We start from the raw sequence: 23,880 nt of genomic DNA, 5'->3' as shown, positions 1-23,880 counted from the left end.
CTAGGCTCTGAATTTAACTAATTTTTCATAGAAACTATTACTACCCTCACCAAGACGTTTCCCAATAATAACCCAACAGCTCTACACTCTCCCCCTTGTAACTCACCTCATCTGTTTGAACTCAAACCCATCTCCACTAACTTTATAAAAAAACTTTTGTCCAAACTTAAACCTTGCTCTAATGCTTCCGACAATATTCCCTCTTGCTTCCTAAAATGTGCTGCTGATGCTATTGCTCTCCCAATCAGCATCATTATCAGTCGATCCATAAAAGAATCATACATCCCCAAACTCTGGCGCACAGCTTATATACTTCCTCTTCATAAAGGAGGCAGAAATACCAGCATCTCAAACTTTTGCCCCATTGCTTCGCTCTCACCAATCTCCAAAATCCTAGAAAAATGCATCCACCTCCAACTTATGCCTTTCCTGACCCAAAACAATCTTCTCACTCCTACCCAGCATGGCTTCCACCAAGGCTATAGCACAATAACCGCTCTACTGTCTTTCCTAGAAACTGTCAATCAAGCCCAAGATTCAGGACACTTAGTTTCTACTGTTTAACTTGATCTGTCTAAATCCTTTGATACTGTTTCCCACAAGCACCTTCTCTTGTCATCTCTCAAATCTTAATCTCTCACATAATGCTTTATCCTGGTTCTCCAGCTATCTATCAGACAGATCACAGGCAGTCAAATGGAAGAACTCCATCTCTTCCTTCCTACCTACCCCAACTGGTGTACACAGGGATCCATCCTTGGGCCAATGCTTTTTAACATCTTCATCAATAACTTTCACACTGCTATTCCTGATGCTAAAATCATTCAGTACGCAGATGATACAACCTTAGTCTGCTCTAACTCAAACTTCTTTGAATTGCTGACTAAAACCCAAACTTCCTTCTCAACAACTGAAAACTGGATGCGCCAAAAACACCTCTCTCTCAATGCAAATAAATCAAAGATTTTACTATTCCCTCCCAAAAAGACCCTCTCCTACAATAAAAACAACTTCAAAGTCTATAGTCAAACCTATAGAAGTGGTCCCCTCTGCCAAAGTACTTAGCATTACTGTTGATGAACACCTCAAGTTTGATATCCATATTCAACAAAATATTAAGAAAACCCACCAAAAGCTAGGTATGCTGTATAGGAATATTCGCTTTCTCTCCAACTTTACCAGGCAAACTCTGGCCTCAACTTATCTTCTTCCTTCCTTATTATACAGAGCCACTCTTCTAACCAACCTGTTCTCCTCTATCACCTGTAAACTAGAAAATTGCTATAACAAAATCTCTAAATTTGCCTCTAAATCTAAAAATACCACCCATCACTGCCTAACCCTATAATCCTTGAATTGGCTTGAACTCCCAAACTACCTAGACTATCTCCAACTCACTACTGCACATAGACTCATATTTCACCCAACAAAATGTCCCGCTCTAACTAACATCCTTCCTCCTTATACACCCAACAGAGCTCTCAGATCTGAAAATCAGAACTTAATTACTATCCATAACCCTAAACGTCCTGCTGGCCAACTTCTCCTCTCTTTCTCACTAGGCAAAAAAATGGAATTCCCTTCCCTCCACGCTAAGAACCATACCAAACTCAGAAAACTTCAAAACCCAACTGTTCAATCACCTGTCCTCTAAATGGAAATGTACCTGCCTTCACCCAACCTAATCCAAGGGGGTTCTTTCTCTGGTTCCCAAGCTCTACAACTCTCATAGTTATCTTTCTATGAGCCTATCTAAGCTCTCAACAATTTCTATAGCTTCTCTCTCTAAGCTCTCAACAACTCCTACAGCTACTCTCACTCAGCCCAACCTTGTAAATATTGTGAATAGCATTCTACTGTTGATGTGTGTATGTAAAGCGTATTTACATTTTCTTAAAAGGTTTGTATGTAAACTGTTTCCACACCTAACACATATCTGTTTTCCTCAAATGAAACTGTATGATCCCTAACTTCAAGCTTATGAATTTGTTAACTATGCATGATATTGAATGCATTTATGTGTAACTGTTCTACATAATGTTATCTTTAATATTAACTATCAGTTGTATTTAAATTGTATAATGCATTTGGAGCTTTTCTCCCCGGGCCTCCACTGAAAATGGGTCAGTTTGGCCCAGTGGACTTCCCCGGTAATCAAACTGCAAATAAATATATTTGTACTAACTGAGCCTCCACATGATTAAAATCCTTTAGGTTTTCACTTACCTCAAAATCATCTGTCAATTTATTATTCTAAAAATATATCAACATTTAAAATAAATAACTTTTCAAATCTCTTGATCTCTTGTTCACAAATGTAAGTTTTTACCCAATACAGTACTTATTCTTTAATTTTTCTGTAAATTTCTAGTTTTTAATAATATTTTTAATATCCATGGCATTGATAGCAAATGTAGCACCATAGCTGCTGGGAATTTTTTCAGCTGGTGTACCTTCAGTGATGTTCAAATGTTCATTCGATGAATTCAGAGCAACTTAGAGTCTCAGAAATTGTACTGATATTTGTATCCCTCCTTTCTACAATCAGCATTTTCCATTCCATTAACCAGTTGGGAACAATAGTCACTTTCAAAAATAACTGACACAGCTCAACAACCTTTTCTTCAAATATGTGGTCCTTTGATTTCAATCTAGAAGTATGTACCAGCGCTACGTTGCTTTTGACAAATCTTGAGTGCATACTATCACAGCTCAGAAAATGGGTGCCTAATGTTTCCTTTTTATAAATCCTGGTATAGAAACAACTTTTTTTCAAGTTTTTATAGATAGTTGCAGCAAGAAAATTGATCTCATTGTGGTAATAATTGACCTCAAAAACTTGAGATATCCTGAAAACAATCATCAGTCAAAGTCAGCTGTTCTTTTCCAACAACAATTTATTGCTCAGGTTTATTGGTGTTTTTTCCGTCACCATGCAATTGCCTGCACCCAGAAATGTGGAATGTGCTACTGTCTGTTGTAATTCCAAACAGTTCACAGTAGCTGAAATAGCATTATTGTTTCAGACATTATTGGCAGTCTTTCTTACACCATGCAGTTGTTCACACACAAAATGCTGATTGTGCTGTCTGCTGTAATTCCACTTTTACATCTTCCTCTTCAGCTGACCATTCTGGAACTAACAGTTCACAAAAATCTTCCATGTGAATGCTGTCTGACTACCTAAGTACCACAGAGTGGGATGTCATCATCATCATCATCAGCCCCCTTTTCCTATTTTTTCTACATGGGGTCAGAGTATCGTGTTAACTGTTGCCAGTTATCTTGATTTGGTAAAACACTCCTGCCTTCAAACCATATGCCTGACTGTCGCAGATCTTCTTTCACGCAATCCATCCACCTCTTTGCTGGATGTCCTCACTTCCTCTTACTTCTTCCTGTTTGTCCCAAATCTTCCTCACCAGATTTTATTCTGCTTTTCTGCATGTGTGACCAAACCACCATAATCTGTTCTCTTTGACCTTTTCTGCAATTGAATTTATTTCAGCTTCTGCTCTTATGTCCTCATTTCTTCATCTGTTTCACAGTGTGCATCCTTCTGCCTTCTCAGGCACTTCATTTCTATCACCTCTAACTTTTTCAACTGTTCTGTCTAAAAAAACTTTATAAAACCACAAGCATAAATCCACAAATACAAAGTTAGCGCTTTCATATACATCACCAGTTTTGGTGTCTAAAAATACCACAGACCAAATCCAAGTAGTGGAAACACAGAATACAGTCCTAGGATAAACAACAAAATGGTATTTAGTTAAACCTCAGTTATGAATCTCAGTTGTACAGTTTCAACACCAACTGGTGTTCAGCCCAGGACTGATTTTGTTCAAAAGGACATTTCTCAAAAGGACACTTCTAAGGAGTGCACCCAGGCTACTGGCCTCCCAGACTCCGATGCTCATGAAATGAAGGATTAGGGAAAATATGGTTAGCAAGCCTGTCATTTAACTCTAGTGTCTGATACAACTTTGGCCTCCTGCTAAACATACACATGGCAGCAGTTGCAGCTAATGACTTCAAATATTAACTTCTTGCAGAAAGGGAAGGCAGTATGCCAGACAGGGGCATTTAACCAGGACTCCCTGCAACGGATGTGGAGTTTAACCTACAAGAGGAGCCAGCATCCATGTGAGAAGGAATCATTGTCAGTTTTATGCATCTCCCAAAGAGAGTGGATAGAGAATGCAAAACTAAATCACAGGGTTCACAGAGGACCAAAAGACACCTAGAATGGGCTCCTAATTCTTGTTTGGGCTGAACACTGAAGGATTGATATACTGCATGCATTACCATAGTGCTAGGGTAGGTGATTCTGATATTTTTCTGACTGTCATGCTGTACAGCAAGTTCATTTTTATTGATTGAATGCTAATTCAAAATTAAGTTAATAATTTACTTGTTATATACTAATAATTTATATTTTTGCACAAAATTCTGATGATCCTTTATCAGATATGACACTTATGGCGCTTAAAGAACATTTCTACACAACTTTTGGAAAGAAGAAAAGTGGAGATTAAGTTAATTCAATTGTTTAATCTTACAGTTTTCTGAACCTGGAGTTTGGTTTTATGAGACACTGTAGTCCCTAACGTTTCCTTTTGAGCAACTAACAGTAGACATAAATAAGGTATAACAGAGCAAAAGATTTTTTCTCTATGGTAATGCTTGATTTATGTTGAATTTACTGTGAATTTAAACTGCTGACTATTTCAGAATGTGAACAGAAACTGTTAAAATTACTAGGGTTTATGATTTAGCACCTGTGTTTTATTCATGACAAGAAAGTAGTTAATTTCATATAAGGCAACATTCTGTTCAGATCTGTAGTACACGTAATCATAACAGTCAGTACGGTCTTAATGTTTAGACAGTTATGACAGTATAAGAAAAGTTTATCCAATTCGGCTGTTCTTCAAAAACTTAGGCTGACGTAGGACTTTCTTTTCTTTTCTAACTCTCTCTCTGTCTCCCCCCTTCTTCCTCTCATTCTCTCGGTTAGCTAAACCACAGCCGGTGTAGTATATTAACTGCACACAACAGCCATACCTTATAACCCTGTATCTTATTCTATTGGTAGTCCCTGACTTTCTCATCATCATGAACTGGACATTATTGCTATTTATAGTTTCTGTTAACCGAAACATCTATCTTACAAAGATTGCTTGTTTAGAGAGACTATCAACTTACAAATTATAAATTCCTGTTTTCCTTTTCTGGATTTAACTAATCTCCCAACACATCTCTTGTTTTGAAATTTATTGCCTCATTAAATGTCAGAGTAGTCTCACTGGGTGCTACTTTCTCTGCCAAATGAACACTAACTCTAATTTAGCATGCCAAACATTTATTTTTATAGCATGGCATGACCTGTCTTCTACCGTTTTACGCACACACACACACACACACACACACACACTTCAGTCTCTGAGATGTAGCCTGAACTGCATTTTTTTCCAGACTAACATTTTTCAAGATTACTTTTTAGCCAATTGAAAATAAATGATGCACTTCCTTTTCTAGGCCCAAGTGGATATTTAAGCAGTGTATTTAACACCAGTAAGTTAACTACTGACAAAGGGCTCATGCCAGCTCAAAAGCTTCAGTAATTGTAAAACCTGTGTTGGTCCAATAAAAGAGATTATATCACTGTTGTGTTCCAGTGACATTGTGATTTAAATAATGGCAAATATTTGAGTTTCAGACTTCATATCCTTTAGAGAAATGCTTGCTTATGAAACACCTGTTATTCTAGAAAGTTTCTAAATTTATTATAGCAGTATTTAAAATCTGTATTTTATTTTTGGCTTTGTCCAGATTTCTTGCTCTAGGAGGTTGAAAGGTATATATCTTAGTGTTGTCACATTTGGTATACACCATGTCTTTCATCCCATATTCAGATATGTTGCCTTTGGAGTAAGGAACTTAGTTATCATAGAGATTTCTTAGTTCCCTATGGCTACATCATTCAAATGGTACCTGAATTATACACACATTGATAAGAATACATTAGTTCAAACCCATTTATTCTTTTTGCTTGTCACACTAGTGTATAGTATATGTGTCATTATTAAGAGATATGCAATGCAATTTCATTTGCAAATTAATATGGCTCTCAATGTGGGAGGTATGTTGTATAGTCAGTGCAACAGCTTTAGCAAATGCTAGGCCAATCATAGCTTGCCTTAAGTTCACTGTGCAATTATTTGCATCTTGAACTATTGACAAGGAATAACTGGTAACTCGGGCCTGTGCCTGGGTCTTATAAGCACTTGTGATTTTATGTTTGGCACTAACTTAATATGGCTCATGTTATTATACTGACTACCCACAATGTTTCTATTACATTTTTTCAAGGCTAAACTCAATGAGTTTTTATTCAGATGAAACTAACCAGCCAAAGCTTCAGTTCTATGAAAGCAGCAGTAATTTTTTTGTTTTACGACAAGCAAATCTGCATTACCCATGTTTACAATGTAGCGCCTTACCTTTTATTAACTTGGTAGCTGCACAACCAGGGAGAAACAAAATAAAGCCCAAACACTTTGGATCATTTTCAGTGTGCAGAAAGGAACAATATCAGCACATAGAAAAGCAATCAGGTAGTTTTAAACCACTGAATATAAATCCACAGTTAATGCGACTGCATTACACTTGACCAAATGTAAGGAACAGTGGTTACAATAAAAGTATGTTTACCTGAATTCAGCAGTCCCATCCTTATGATCATTATAGAGAGGTATAACTTCCTCTAGAATTTTAACATGTCAGCAACTATCGAGTCCCTTTCTTATCTGTTTGTTTGTTTGACATTTGTTAACCGGGAATGTCCGACTGAGCCAGAGCCCTTTTTCAGCGGAGGCCAGGAGAGAAAATCACCACAAAAGGTAACATAAGATTAACAAAAAGGTTTATCAAAATAACTAAATAACAGTAATATAACATAACAAAATAGAGAAATATATACATTTAAATGCAATAAATCTATGTATGAGTACAGAAATTGCTGTTAACAGTTAAGAAAATTCTCAAGCTACAAATTGATGGCTACAATAGCAGAAGGGACAATAGAGATGTGAACATGCAAGGTTCAGGAATGGTAGAATATTAATAGGAAAAGGTGAAAGGTGATAAAGGTAAATAAAAGCTGAAGCGATAAAGAACAATGAGTAGAACAAGTTAGAGGAGGTTGAGACAACAGCAGTAAAGAAGAAAAGGATAGGTGAGGTCCAGTAAAAATGAGAATAGAAAGTAATTAGGTAAAGGAAGATCAGGCATTGTTTTTACACTGGCATTTACAATTGTTAAGTAGATAGCCGTTGAGAGCTTTTTTGAATTCCTGTCTGTGATGCATATTATAAATGAACAGAGGAAGCTCAATCTAAACTAAAGCAGAATTGTATCTATAAAAGTTTTGGCCTAGTACTCTTTTAGGTTTATAAATGTTTAAGAGTTATAGATCAGCATTCCTGAGGGATCTAGTTGAGGAGTAAAAGGAAATGAGAGAGGAGATGTCAGGGCAGAATGAAGGCTTATAGAGGATAGAGTGAATGAGAAGAAGTTATGAAGAAAGCAGTTGATTAGAGAAATTTAACCAGTTTAAAGCTTTAAGAGAGTGACAGTGATGGGAGTAAGGGGTTTGATTAGCAGCAAACCTGGCAATGTTGTTGTAAGTGGCTTCAAGTTTAGTTAGAAGACCAGTCTGTAAGTTAGTAAGGACCTGCAAGCTATAGAGTAGACTAGGGAGAAGAAAGGTATAGGGAAGAGAGATACGAGACTACTTAGTAAGAAACCTTTTTATTCCTGTAAAGTAATCCAAGTTTTTTGTGTTTTTTTATGCAGTTGTGGACATGGAGGTCAAATTTAAGTTGATCATCAATAATAGCCCCGAGTAGTTAAGTGTAAGTTTCAACATTAATGACAAACTTTTTAAAAGATGTTATGGTAAAGAAGGGTTTGAGATGAGAGAGAGTTTTAGGGAGAAATAGAAGGAGTTTGGTCTTTTTAGGAGTAGGAATAATTTGATTTTGTGAGAGACAGTTTTCAATAGAATTGAGGGAGTTTTGAGTGAGGGAGAGCAAGTCAGAGAGGGAATCAGCAGTGGAGATGATAGTGGAGTCATATGCATATTGAATAAGATTAGAGTTAGGACAGACATTGTGGAGGAAATTAATAAAGATGTTGAACAGTAAGGGACCAAGAATGGAGTCTTGAGAGATTTCCATCTTGATGGAGAGGAAGGAAGAGAGATTGGAGAGACATTTAACAGATTGTTGTCCGTTTGATAGATAGCTGGAGAACCAAGAGACAGTAGAGGAAGAGAGGTTGAGATTACAGAGTTAGAGAGGAGCAAGGGATGAGAGATGGTGTCAAAGGCTTTCAAAAGGTCTAGGAAGAGACAGGAGACAAGTTTATTATTATCTCTGGCAAGGAAGATAGAGTGAGTAAAAGAGATAAGAGCAGTAACAGTGCTGTGATGGTGAGAGTAGGTTTTCTAGAAGCAGATAGTCTGATATTTGCTTATGAACACATTTTGTCTAGTATTTCAGAGAGGAGCAACACCATGACAATAGGGTGGTAGTTAGAAAGTTCTGTGAAATTACCATTTTTGTGGATAGGTTTAGTAAAAAAATGTTTCCAGAGTGAGGGAACTGTGGATTCAGATATAGAGTGATTAAGGAGAAAAGAAATGGGATAAGCAATAGAGTTAGCTGCGAGCTTGAGAAAGAGTGAAGGTAGGTTGTCAACTGAAGGAGAGCAAGACTTAAGTTTACGTATGTGACATTTTCTGTAGCTGGTGAAGACAGGTTTCAGAGAAAAGCATTATTTTGATAAGAGGTGGGTAGGAGGGTCAGGGAAATTAGAGGAGTTAGAGGAAGAACTAGATTACTAATAATGTAAATAAAATAAGAGTTAAGTATGGCTGCTGTTTCAATTGGAGTATTATTAGGACATGAGTTGGTGGTAGTGGGGGTTACCAGGGAGGAGAATTTGGTTAAGAGTGCTCCAGAATTTTTGGAATTGCTGAGATGAGCTAACTGGAGTTTTAGATAAAAGTTTTTCTTTTCACTGTTTATATGTTTTTTTAGAGAGGTTGTGAAGTTCTTTATAGGTTAAAACAATGCAAGAGGTTTAAGGTATCACACAGTGGAAAGGCTAGCTTTGCTAGATTTTTCTTTATGTGTTCTTTATAGGTTAGGAGGTGTGAGGGAGATTTGATTTTACACCAGAGTTTCCAGGCAATATCTCTTTTATGCATGACAGCATGGGTGGACTGAGATAACCAAGGAGAAAATTTTGTTTTTACACTTATTGTCCTGATGGGGGCATGCGAGTTGAGTATACTTAGAAATGCAGAAATAAAGTTTTGAACTTTATCATCAATAGGAAGGTAGGATAGAAAGGACCAGTCAGTAGAGTCAAGTATGTTATTAAATATGTCTGGTTAAGATTTAGAGAGGTTATGGAAATATTTGAATTTATATGACTTCAGATAGTGAGGGTAGAATCTTTGCACACAGATTGGTGAGCGATCACTTATGGAGTCAGGAAGAGCTTTATGATGGTGATATAGGTCTGAATTAGGCACAAGCAACCAGTCTAAAAGAGTACTGTATTTGGTAGATTTGTTGAAGTGATAGGGGTTAAGATGAGATGTGAGAAGCCATGTAAGAAAAAAGAAAAGCTGGGTGAGTTTGAAGAAAGGGTTAACCAATTCATATTTATATCACCTAATTTAGCTAGAGTTAGAGTTTTGTGGTCATTAAATTTAAAGTTAACCATAAGGAGTTCTGCTGGGAGGAAAGCAGAGGGAGGGTTTAGTATGAGGGACACTTGTAGATAATTAGAGTACATTATGGCAACAGCTCCACCTTTCTTGTTAAGTCATCAAGTTGAATGATGTTATAGCCTGGGGAAGGAATTCTTTAGCAGAGATGTGAAGTTTGAGACAAGTTTCCATGAGTGATAATATGTCAGGAGAGTAAAGGGCCATCTGAGCATGGAATTCAGTTATTTTGTTCATGATTCTACGTATGTTGAGTGTTAGATGTTTGGCTTGAGAGTATGAATGATTAGAAGCATATCAAGCAATTAAGTTATTAGTGGATAGGTTGAAGAGTGGTCCAGTGATAGGGTGTATGTCACCTAAATCTAGTAAAGATATATATATATATATACATATATATATATATATATATATATATATATAGGGAGGTGTAGATGAGAGGGGGAGAGGTGATAAAAGGGAAGTTTTTACTTGGGACTAGGATGGAATGAGAATTGGAGACAGTTTTGATTTTTTAAGGAGTGAGCGAGTGAGTGAGTGGTTAAGAAAAGAGAGGGAGATATGAAGAATGAAAGGTGAGTAAGAGTAAGTTATACAGTCAGTGGTGGTGGAAGGAAGGGGAAAAGTATTAATATTAGAATGAAATGAGGAAATATAGGTAAGGCAAAAAAGGAGATGTGAGAAGAAAACTGAGAGAAACATATTAGGGAGGTATGATGTAGAAGATTACAGGAGAGTTTCAAAACAGAGAGAGGAATTAAGTACAAGCTTAATGGTAGATTTAAGGCAAGTGAAAATAGGTCAAGCAGATTAGAAAGGTGTTGCAGATTAGTAAAGAAAGTAGAGTATTAGAAAAGAAATAAGATAAGAGATTAAAGAGGATTTTATTATAGGGAAGGAGAAACTGGAAGTTGTACCCTATTTTGAGTTTGTTTTAAGGAAAAGGTTGAAATTGATAGAAAGGGTGTTAAGTAGGTGGAGGAGATAGAAATGTGGAAAAGGAATAGGTATGAAAAAGGGAAGGGTATGTACATTTTGTTTAGAGAGAATGTAGGAAAAAGAGGAGAGGAATTAGGTAGTAGTAAGTAGGAGGGGTGGAGAGGATAAAAAGGGGAGGGGCAAAAAGAATTGGAGGCCGAGGAAAGGAAGAGAAAAAAAATAAGGTGAAGTGGTAGAGGAAAGCAGGAAGGGGTGTGGTTAGGCAGAGGGGAAAGCAATTAGTTATCTATAAATGTAGTGTATGTGTGGGTGGGTGGGAATGGCGTATGGTAAGGTAGGGTTGTGAGCCTGATCAAAGTGAGGGCGAATGGAGTGGGAAGATCCAAGAGCAGAAGATCACTAAGAAAGAAAAACAGTCAGTGAAAGAAACATTGGAAGCTTACCAGGGTAAGTACTATAAAGTTAAGGCAGAAAAGGATAGAGAGCAATAGAGAAGAGACAGGATATTATCTAATAGAAATTGAAGCAGTAGTTAAAAACTGGTAAAGGTGCAGATGAGATGTAGCCAGAAGTGAGGAGAAATATAAACACCAGCCCAACTGTAAGAAGGATGAAAAGGAGGGAGGATAAGGCCCCCAAGATAAATGTGCTTCAAGTAGAACAATTAGAAGAAAAACATAGATTAAACTTCAATGTGAGTGGATGGAGACATACATTGAGCATTCAATGTAGGTTAAAAGACCATAGGACAATTTGCCCTTGTCTTTGTAATTTTTTCCTAAATACAGATCAGTGGAAGCAGCTAGGTGTTTTTAGCGTACAGGACAGATAAACTGACATTTCGCTGTTAAGGAGCTGTAAAATAAAAGGAACAAAAAAATATAAAATTAGATAGCAGAAAAGGAAGTTAGGAGTATGGAGGTATCTAAAAGAGAGCTAGAGTGACTGAAAAGAGGAGAAAAAAGGGAGAGACAAAATACAACTCTAAACAGCAAGTAGAAATAATACAATTAGTAAAACATAGCTACAATAAAGAGTAAGAAGATAGAGAGAAAAAGCTATAACATAAGGGCAAGGAAAGGAGAAAAGATAGTAGCTATGAAAGATGAAAAGGCAGCAGCTAAGAAAGAACAAGAGATGATAGGACATATTTAAACAAATACAAGCTGAGGACAAAGTAAAGAGAAAGGAAAGGAGGAGAGAGTGAATCAAAGATAAATAATACAGGCAATGTAATATAGATTAGACTGCAAGCTAGTCAGAGTGGAATAAGTGAAGAAATAGCAATAAAGCAGATTAACACAGTCAGATATAAACAGCAGAAAGTGACAAGAGCAGACCTATCAGCAATATACAGTAAATGTACACAAAAAAATCTATGTACAAAAAATACAACTATTAAAAGTAGAATTAACAAAACATTATAAAACAGCTTCCTTAAAATAACAAATTAACAAGGTAATAAAAATTGTATGAAGAAAGAAATTCCATCTGTGTTAACATTTGCAATGTCAAAATTGTTCTAGAAAACGTTGTCAAGTCTAGAAATAATATCAAGCCAAAATAAAAAGAGCTACAATCATCATAATTAGTATACAAAATGGCAACTGAAAAGTTAAAATAGCCTAGCATAAATACAATCTACAAATGCAAGCAAGTTGTGGTAAGTAACATACAAAAGTTCAAATTCATAATTAAATAACTGCAAATACTGGGTCAGCAATTAACCAGAGTTTGAATATAAGATAGCGTAGAACAATGATCCTTATATCCAGCAAATGTAATCTCACCTTATAATGAACCAAAAAAAAAACTAAGAAAGAAAGTACAAATGACCAAATGGTAATCGTATGATGAAGTTTAACACATTGCTTAAATACCAACGTATATTGTGTTCGTTGTTATTTTCTCCAAGGTTTGCTACCTCTTTGCCCAAATATGTCAGAATACTACCAACAGGATATTTCTTTTCACTTCAGACTTGCAGTCACCACTTACACATTAAGAACATAATCCACATGTATGGTACTGAAGAAATAGGATGGATGATACTACGATCGTTACAACATGATCCAGTAAGATCAAAGTACATTTCTGTTATGTTTTAAATCACTAGAGTTGCCCAACTTGCATTTTAAATCTAGTTTCATTGGAGCCCTCATAATTTGTTCCATTGGCTTTTAATATTTGACTCAGTCTGTCCTATAGGTGAGAAATGTTAATTTTGGGGGCAGAGCCTGAATGGCTAACTGAAAGCAGCAGTATTTTAGAGTTCCATATAACTAGTTAAATAAGACAGGAAAATATTCTTTTTTTTTCTTCAAAGTATAAAATATTATAGATAAAGGATTAATTTACATAATTAGAAACTTTGGTGAAGTTTTACAAATAATTTCCTGTCAAAAAGCTTGGAGATATATTCACTTGTTAAAGTGAGCAAATCAAAGAATTCTCACCAGGATACTGCCCTAAAGAAGGAACTACAACAGATGGCATCTACCCTGCAGGAGCTGTCTTTGAAGATGGATGATTTTAAAGAGAACCTAGAAAATCTTAAAACAAGCAGTCAAAAACAGGCTGACACCCACAAGGAAATGCTACAACAACACCAGACAAGGATAACAGGAATAGAGGTTTCTTTAAATGACTTAGAAAGCAAACTTAAGGAAGTGGAAACACAGAAAGAACTGCTTCTTAAATAAAACACTTGGTTGGTTAATAAAGTAGATGACTTGGAAAATAGGGAGAGGATAAATAACATCAGGATTTTCAGATTACCTGAAAGTACAGAAGGTGAGGATATTATGTCCTTTTTATCAAGCTGGATCCCTGACTTTTTAAATTTAAAAGGACTTTCCTTTGGCATTGAAAGGGCACACAGAGCTCTTGGGAAACCTGCCACTAACTCAGACTCTCCTCCTAGGTCAATAATTATCAAATTTCTTTCATACTTGGATAAGGACCTGATCTTAAGATCTGCTTGGAGGAAGGCACTTCTAAAATATAAACAGAGCCTGATAAGATTTGACGACTATTCATCTAGAATAATGGAACAAAGGAAAAAGGTGTGGCCAATGATAACGTTTCTGAAACAAAATAACATCAAGGCACAACTTGCATATCCAGCTAAGATAAGAATACTGTATGCCAACGAGATGAGGACTTTTATTAACTTAGAGGAAGCCTCTTCATTTATTAAAACTAATAATGTGATTACTTTACCAGAAGATATGGATTGGATGTCACCTTCTCTCAAGAGAACAAAAGAAACAAATGTCTGGACAGATGTCAAAAAGAAGAAGCAAAAGACTGATACTGTTACAGCCAATTCTCTCAAAGCATCTACTATGATATGAATTGTTTTAACATTACTTTAAAGGACCAATTTTACTGCTTGGAATTTTAAAACAAAGGTAACTAACTACTGGAATCTTTATCTATATTTTTTGAAAATAGATGACACAAGAGTTTTCACATTACCTCAGGTATGTAAAACAGGGTACTTTTCTTTCACAGAAGGAGGGTCATATACCACATAAAACATTTATACTGTAAATCAACATACATAGTATATGTGTATTTTCTCTTAATTTTCTTTCTTTCTTTCTCTTCTTTCTTTTCTCATTATTTATTTTAACTGCATCTTCTCTCCCTTTTTAAATTCTCTCCCATTTACTATAGTAATATAGTCTGTATATATTTAATAACTCACAGTCTATACATAGATAAATAATAGTCTAAAATAATCTAGTTTTAAGGTAGACTAATTGGAATTGTGAACTTAATTAATTGTTATTACAATATTTATTAGATTAATGATAGTCACTGTTATGCTTATTGGGATTGGGTACATGTTTGTGATTAACTCTGAACTGTTCCATTCATGTACATATGTCCTTTGAATTATTTCCTTTTAGTATTAACAAATATATATATAAAAAAAGGAGGGAAAAATGTACTGATGGTTAAGAGAAGTGAAACTTTCTTCACATTTTATTTGCGTTGCCATAGCACCAGTAAACAATTGCTACAGTTTCTAAGGACACTGTGAACCTGTGAAGTGCATTTAGCCTCCCAGATAACAAATAAGAAAAAATAATGTTTAGTTATTAAAATGAAAAACAACCTAAGCAAGGTAAAATAAATACATAATAGAACTATTTATAAATATTTTATGATCTATCCTTATATGATTACATATTCCTGGAAACACAACTGAATTGTTCCCAAACTACATGTGCACTTAAATGTAGCTGCTTGATTAAAATGTATTACTCAGTTTAACATGCTGATTTTACAAGCTGTCTGCACTGTAAAAGTTACATTTTATATGTTACTTGAAATTGTCAGTCTCTAGAGCATATGAAAAGATACATATTACTTTTTGCAACATGTTATCTTTGCAGTTACCTCACACTCTGTACAAACTCACTTGGTAACTGATAGCTATTCATTTAAAATATCAGTTTAAATATTAAATGTGCCCTTGAAATGCTATTGACATTTTGACAAAATATAATCTGAACTGTAAAATGAATGACTTGAAAGAAGTGAAGTAATGCATAGATTTCAAAGACAGTTCTTGACACTACAGTAAAAGTAAAAATATATATTCACAAGGAAGTATTGAAATGTTCTAGTCTTCCAGTTAAAATAGCTTACTGTCAACATTTTGCAATATCAGAAAGTTTGAAGAGCTAGGAAATTACTATTCTTTGTCTTTATAATGATTATTAGACAGATGTTAGACTCTGCTTAGTTTAATGAATTGTGACATATGTTTATGAGGAAAAGTTGACTCAATTACTCACATTGGAATACACATTCCTGGAAACACAACTGAAATGTCCCCAAATTACTTGTGAATTTAAATGAAACTGCCTGATTAATAAGTATAACTTACTTTAACAACTTGCATATGACAGGCTCTAGAGCACATGAAAAAATACATATTATTTTTGCAACATGCTATATTTGCACTAACCATACATTCTAAACTAACTCAATTGGCAACTGACAAGTTATTTATTTGAAACATCAGTCTAAATATTAATTGTGTCCTTGAAATGTTGTTGCCGTTTTGACAATACAAAACCTGAATTGAAAAAGGAATGATTTGAAGAAGTGAAGTATTGTACAGATTTCAAAGACAGCTATTGACACAACTATTGACACTACAATATAAGCAGAAATGTATACATGCAAGGAGAAATTGAAATGCTTTATACTTTTAGTTAAAATAGCTTATTGTTAACTTTTTGCTTTATCAGAAAATATAAAGAGCTAGGAAATGATTTCTACTTTGTCTTTATAATGTTTACTAAAGTGATGTTAGTCACTGACTTGTTTAATGGATTGCGATTCATGTACAAGACGAACTACTAAATGTTATTTCTGTTTACCTGTGTTTGCTGAATTTCTTTTATTAGTACTGATTTAAAACAAGGGAAAGAAAGGGAAGGGAAATCTCTGTTTTTGGTCAAGGGAGGGGAGGCTTAAAAGTATTCTAATTACCTCGAGAACTCTCTAAGATGCTCTAAATACTATTTGATTAATACTTATCTAAGGTAAGTCTTGATTACCATATAGGTACCTTCACATTCATTCTAGACCTGATGTGATTACCCATACTTGAAGCAGGAGGTGCTCTATGCAGGATGGGAAATGTCAGGGTGATCATAGTTCATTCTTAGACTCTGCTTTGTAAATCTACAAATATGTAAAAGCACTGCACACTAGAATGTAGGGTGCCTCTACTCTGAGTCAGGATACCACTGATAAACCATGTCTTTTCATAAGTGTAAGTTTAAGTTGGTGAGCTGAAGATTGGGAAAGTAAAGGAAGACAATACACCTACAGTAAATTCATATTTCATTGGTAATCACTCACTGTCGCCTGTAGAGTCCTTTTAGTCAAATTATTTTAGTAATAATCTATTTGTTGTTGGCGTATTTAGTGTATGCTCCTCTGTTGCATTTAATTTATCCAAGATGACATATCTGACATATTTGGGATCTCTTAAAGGTAATTAAATACTGGATATTTCCTAAGTCAACTTCATAATTGTTTACACTACTAAATTTCCATCCTGATATATAAAATACTATAGAACAATAATACAATAATATAGAATTTCATATTTCTTTTAAGAAAATTCTCCATATAATAATTTAACATATGGAGCTCAGTTGATATTGTTGGTTAAAGGTATGAGTGATAATCCAATAGATCTATCTTTATCTATTGGATTAGGAATGACTTTCATTCCATGTTTAATGGGAAATTCATATTTACTTGTATTTGATACTTTAGAATTAATGTTTTATAGAAGTACTTTTTTAAAGCCTGACCAGAATTTTACCCTACTTGTATTTAAAGAAAGAAAGAACATTAAATTACACTCCCAAGTTTACACACATAAAAATAACATTCAATGTTATCAGAGAATATGGTATAACTACTATAATCAAAATAAAAAAGAAGCAAAAAGTTTCTTTCAACACTAACTTGAAATGGATTCAACATTCTTATCATTAAATACTAATGGCTTAAATAATGCAAATAAAAGATCAAACTTACTAAAATATTTAAATCTAAATAAGGCACAAGTAGTATTTCTCCAGGAAATGCATTTTAAGACTAATAATAGCTTTATTTGGAACCCTAAGGATTATACAGTCTTAGCTCAATCCTCCTGTAGAACAAAGACAAAAGGAGTATTAACTCTCTGGAAGAAAAACATAATCACTCCAAAAATTATTTATAAATATGAAGACAAAGAAGGTCTACTAGCATTTGTTATAATTAAATTTAATAAAATAATATGGACCTTAGCTAATCTATATTGGTTTCCAGGAATTGGAGCAGGAATGGTTAAAAACACCTAGATTTTATTTCCAACAATTATAAAGGAAATCGTATACTGGGAGGAGACTTTAATTGTACCTTAGAAGCTTCTGACACCAAGAAGTCTTTTCGCATAGCAGCTATTTCAAAATCCTTAAAAAGATCGATTGATTCATTTCATTTAATAGACACTTTTAAAGTAAAAGATGATAAATCCTTATTATATTCCCATAAAGGCCATAGATTTGGAACACAAACCAGAATAGACAAATTATTCGTAGTTTAAGATATACAAACAAAAATCTTCAGCTTCTCAATAGTTCCATGCCCCTTCTCAGATCATGACTCTCTGATAATGAAGCTCCAAATAGAGTTTAAACCTTTAATCCTCTCAACTAGAATTCCATCATATATCACGAAAATTAAAGAATTCAGACCCTGGATGTTGTCAGAACTACAGTTATTTCTTGAAAGTAATAATACAACAGAAATCAGTAGAATCATGGTTTGGGACTCATTAAAAGCATATTTATTTGGTAAGACCATTAGCTGATACAAAAACAAAGTCAGAGAGTGGGAATCTGAATCATTAGACTTGCAAACCAGACTTCTGACAGCAAAATTAAAAAAAAAAAATCAGAATTGTCCAGAAGTCAAAAAAGAAATAGAGGAATTAAATAAAAAATATAATGAAATTCTAACACACAAAACTTGTCTAGCTTCGGAAAAATTAAAAATAAACTCATTAGCCACCTCCTCAGATATCTACATAACTTATCTACAAGAATTAAAATATAATCTAAAGCAAATAACATTGGTAGTATATATCATGAAAAGAAAGGGAAAAAAGTATCAGATATAGGAGACATCCTTGAAACATTTCAGTTCCATTATATGGAACACTTCAAAAAAGAGGATTTAGATACCAACCAAATAAACTTAGATACAAACCATATCAATATAAAAAAAATCCAGAAAACTTAAAACTAGACCTACAAAAACCTATATCCTACAAAGAAATTGTTGACAAGATAAAAGAAAGTAAATCTAACAAAGCTCCAGGGGTAGATGGTATAATTACGGAAATTTACAAACTCTTCCCTTCAACAGTAAACTCCCTTTTTTCATAAAACTTTGCTAGAAGTCCAGTCAGAAGCAAAAATACTACCCTCATGGAAATATTCTCTCAAAACACCAATTCTAAAAGATAATAAACCATCAGACCTTTGCACCTCATACAGACTTATATCATTGCTGAATAATGATTGCAAAATATTAATGTAAATCCTAGCTAACAGAATGAAAATTCCACTTTTAAAGTCAATTAATAATGATCAAACTGGATTTTTATATAACAGACACACACACATATGATAATATTAAACGGATACTTACTCTTATAGATTATATGAATAAAAAAGATAGAGAAACACTTGTAATTGGATTAGACGTAAAAAAGCCTTTGATTCCCTCAACTGGGAATATTTATTTAAAACTTTAGCATTATTTGAATTTCCTCCTCCCTTCATCTTATTACTAAAAAACATATACATTAAAAACTTAGCCTACATTAAATTAGGCCCTTTCACCTCAGAATCTATCCATATAATGAAAGGTACTAAACAAAGATGCCCCCTTTCTTCTATTTTATTTGCTTTGGCTATAGAAATACCTGCAGAAATAATATGCAATAATCCAAGAATAAAAGGAATAGAAGTCTATGACCAGTACATATCTAAAATAATGCTTTTTGCTGATATTTTATTAAACTTATCAAATTCCAGAGAGTCATTAGGAGAGCTAGAGGAAGTAATGGATACATTTTATAAGATTTCACATCTACACTTTAATAGATCAAAATCAAAATTTCTATTTTTAAATAAGAAAAAAGAACTACAAGTTACAGATAAATCCATCATAGTAAAACAAGAACTTACGCTAAATTATATAGGAATAGTGTTATGCAAAAATATAAATGAAACAATATTACTAAATTATAAAAAAAATTATTGAAACAATAAATATATATATATATAGAAAAGTGGAACAAAATTCTATTAACGTTTGAAGACAGATTGCAATTAATAAAAATTGTCTTATTGCCAAAAATACTATATGTAGCATTAGCAATACAGTTAATTCCCGAAAGATGCATTCTTAAAGAATTAAACTCATGTTTAATAAAATTTTTATGGTATCCCAAAAACAATAGAGTAGCTCTAACTCATCACATTAGACCTTGGAAACAAGGAGGATTGAACTTCCCAGAAATAGAAACATATATAAAAGCATCTGTCCTGAAAATTACAATAGACTGGATAAACCCAAATTATTTTGCCAACTGGAAAGAATTAACAATGGCTATATTAACAAATGAATTTAATCTGTTAAAAAAATCAAACAAACCCTGGTACTTACTATGCATATGTATACAATATAATATAACAAAACCTTCTAAAACAACACTGATTAATCATTACATCATTTCCTTTAGGGAACTTATCAATGCAAACATAGATCTAAAACTTTGGTTTGACCTTTTAACCCCATTTACCATCACTAAGAACTTTCCTCACAAAATATATAGAGAAACAATAACCTCTTGGGAACAAAATGGATTCTTATGCTGGTTTCAATGTGTAAATAAATTAAATGTTTTAGATATACATGTGATATAAACTGCTTACAATATTCCAACACAGGACTGGTTAACCTTACAAAGCATTCTAATGTACACTCAAGATTTATGCAGATTAATTAATAATTCCTCATTTAAAGATATTCCAAATCTAATAAGTTTTCTGTATGAATTTATATATAATAGTTGTGAAAAGAAAAATTCCATTTCAACTCTATATAAAGAGTTAATAACATATAAAACAATTCCCAAACCATCATACTGGCAGTTCTTAACAAAAGGTCAGTGATTGCAGGTAACAGAAGAAATTAAAACTAACATCTTACTATCAGTTAATTACACATCTAACACACAATACTGGAAAATATTTAACTGAAAATACTTACATAGCGCATTTTTAACAGATAGAATAAAAAAGATCAGTACTACTACACGTGTTTTTTTGCTGGAGGTGTGAAAAGTCAAATAAAGCAGATTGGATTCATATTTTTTATGAATGTAATAAAATTAAATCATATTGGAATGGAATCAATCATTTTTTACTAGCTTTATTTAATGAATCCTTTACCTTAACTAAAGTATTGATTTTACTAAATGTAAATAAAGGCCCCTACCTGAATAAGACAAATATGTATTTGTTATGGTCAATACTTGCTATATCTAGGAAATACTTAACCAGAAGGTGCAATTCAAATACACCCCCGACCTTGGAAGAATTATACACTTTACTGAAGACAACTGCATCGATGGAAATAAAAATCAAAGAACTACAAATCTATCCCAGACCATTGGCAAATAATCCTTGGAAGAAAGTTATATCTTTGTTGGGCACTCTGCAATAATCAATATTGTATCTCTGATAACTGATCTGTTAATTCTGTATTTAATGACATACAGTGTATATAACTGAGAGTCAGGCTATGGTAAATATTGCATACAGTTGTTTAAAATATTTAAAAATATTATGTAAATGTTATTTTAATTGAAAATAAAAAATATTTGAGGGAAAAAAAAGAAATGTTAGTTTTGTTGCTTAAGCTGTTTTAGTTTATTAATAGTTGTTAAGAATATAGGTTGTTTGTTGTTGTTTTGAAGCTGATGAGTAGAAGATAATCTAGGAGCTTGGAGGGAGATAGAGATAGAGGAATATTAGTCTTAGACACTATTGGATTTAGTTTTACTTATACATTGTGAAATAGGAAGACTAATAATAGTAGGTGCAATAATCCAATAATATCCAAGTCTGTTCTTCAGTTCATCAATTTAAACTCAGTCCTACCAGCAGCAGATGTGTATGTAGCCTATAGGCATAGAACACACAAGCTCACCATTAGAAACTGGTGCTTTGCTTACTCTTTACATTTTGATATTTTGTCATGAAAGCTTAATGATCTCCAGAGTGAAAGAGAAGGAAAAAAAATCTGGAACCTCTTCTGCAGTTCTTAGGTCAAGATTGCTTGTACTGAAAAATCTATATGGTCTCAAATCAGTGAGGTTAGGAATAAAAATGTATCATTAAGCTTTTACAGTAAGGAGAATACTAAATCTAGGGCACAGCAATAACAGTGAAACTTTTACTGAATGCAGCTTCAGGAGTCATAAATGTGGCTATAGAATAATGGTCTGCATGCTAGAGCTCTTTACCCCATAAGTCTCTGCACCTCCTCTTGTAAAGTCTCTGTGATTTCTTTGAGGCAGTAAAATTGTTTTGTTTGTTTTGTATTACTAAACAAACAGATTTTTTGGCCAGCTTCAACCTATACTACATCATTTTAACAGGGGCTAGAATTTGCTTTTGAATTATAGATGAGATCAGAAATATTCTCACTTTTATATATCTTATGTTGATTTAGAAGCCTTTAAATAACTAATTTCAATCTTTGACTTGTCATATCCATTCATTACACTATAACCTAACTATAAGGAATATGTCACCTTTTCACCACATCACAAGTCATGGTGTCATGTAAACAATTTTCTAGGTCTCTGATTTGTTGACTGCAGATCAAAGGACTAATAATATTGATAAAGACTTTCTCAAATCACTTATGTACATTTTTGGAATTTTTATTTCAAGTGACAATGCATTATTCATTTTTTTTTCATACCTGGCCTTCTAGAAAAAGGAGATAAAATATTGCAGCTTCTTGCAAGGGTATGAACATTGAAATATCCCTAAACAATAGTTGAGTTGCTTTTAAAGCCCCTTATGGGACATTGTAATAATTATGCTGGCTTCTTCATTAAACGAAGACAGGGAAAATAGAGAACATCAATATCCAACTTTAAGACATAGACTTTAAAATGACCCAAGACTGGCTATATTCTGTGAATTAGAAGTATAAAATTAAACAAGTCAAATTACTCACCATATAAGTAGACAATGTGACCCCACATATGGCCAAGATGATTGCAATCTTCGCCAGCAATGGCCAAATACCATCTCAATTCCATGCCAATATCCTAAAACCTCAGTGATGCATGTTATCAATGATTTGTCATATAGTGCAGCTAACTCTGAGATAATGCAAGCTTTTTAGAGGACATAGAATAACACAAGTAATCTCAACATTAAATCAGGCATAATTAATATTCAACAATATCTCAGCAGTATTCAAAGTCCAGTATTTGTCAATCAAATAAATAGTAATTTATTAGTTAATGGCTTTGTCATGTGTTATACTACTATACTGCTTTTCTTTTTAATTTATTATAGCAGTGGTTAGTTAATATACACTTAAATAATCTTGAATTTGAGTCTGAATTTTGTAAGTACTATGAATTATATAAAATTAGATGCTTAAGGGATCTTCAAAATGGATATCATCTAGATTCTTGGGGTGAAACAGTTTTGCTGTCCAGTTTTACAAATCCTTCCTTTCAGAAATGAAACCCCTTCATATCAAACTGTACAATGGTACTGTAAAAAATGTGTTAAGCATTTTACCAAAGCATTCTAAAACTACATTCAGCCATTAACTGAACATGTACTCTGACTTCACTGACAAGTCACATCTGGTTTCCCTTATAAAAGTTAAGATTAAAATTATGGCCATTCATGTTGCTGAAAATGTGAAAACATCAGGATTTTTGCCTCACATTAAACCCACGATAACACTGTCATTGGGGAGATGGCTCTCCTCACATTAAATCCAAGATAACACTGTCATTGGGGAGACAGCTCTGCATTTAGTGTAACTTTCTAGCTCAGAAAAGTTAGTAGTAGTCCTTGAGCCGTCAAAAGCATTTGGCAGGATGTATATATCATTTGTTGCTAAAACTTTACCTATCTTGAATCTCACTACTATCTTCAGGAAAGCAATAACCAATCTTTATTGCAGCCTTTCTGAAATTTTCTTTAATGGACTCCTTCCAAAATGACCAACATGAAATAGGCATGTGCTAACAATGCCCCTTTTCATTGTACCTCTTCAACATTTATGTGGAACATTTTTTGATTGACTGTATTACAGTTGCAAAATTGCTAGGCTAAATACAACCAATTCATCTGATCTTGTGAACAGTGTTTGATGATGATGATGATGATGATATGTTAATTTACCTCTGTCAGCCATCAATATTCTAGTGCTTTCACCTGAAGTTCCTTCCTTTATCACAATTTCTTACTTTAAACTTATCCTTAATATATCTG

At 33.7% G+C, this 23,880-nt stretch overlaps 1 protein-coding gene across 2 annotated transcripts in view; it reads left to right on the top strand.

Moving 5' to 3' along the window:
• PTPRN2 (protein tyrosine phosphatase receptor type N2) overlaps positions 1-23,880 on the top strand; it is a 4,238,418-nt gene that overhangs the window by 1,300,934 nt on the left and 2,913,604 nt on the right. The gene's annotated exons all lie outside the window — the stretch shown is intronic.

This window comes from Protopterus annectens, chromosome 2.part1 (genome assembly GCF_019279795.1).
Source record: "Protopterus annectens isolate FY-2018-M chromosome 2.part1, PAN1.0, whole genome shotgun sequence".
NCBI lineage: Eukaryota > Metazoa > Chordata > Ceratodontiformes > Protopteridae > Protopterus > Protopterus annectens.
The sequence above is the reverse complement of the archived record's forward strand: the minus strand, read 5'-3'. Positions and strand labels throughout refer to the sequence as shown.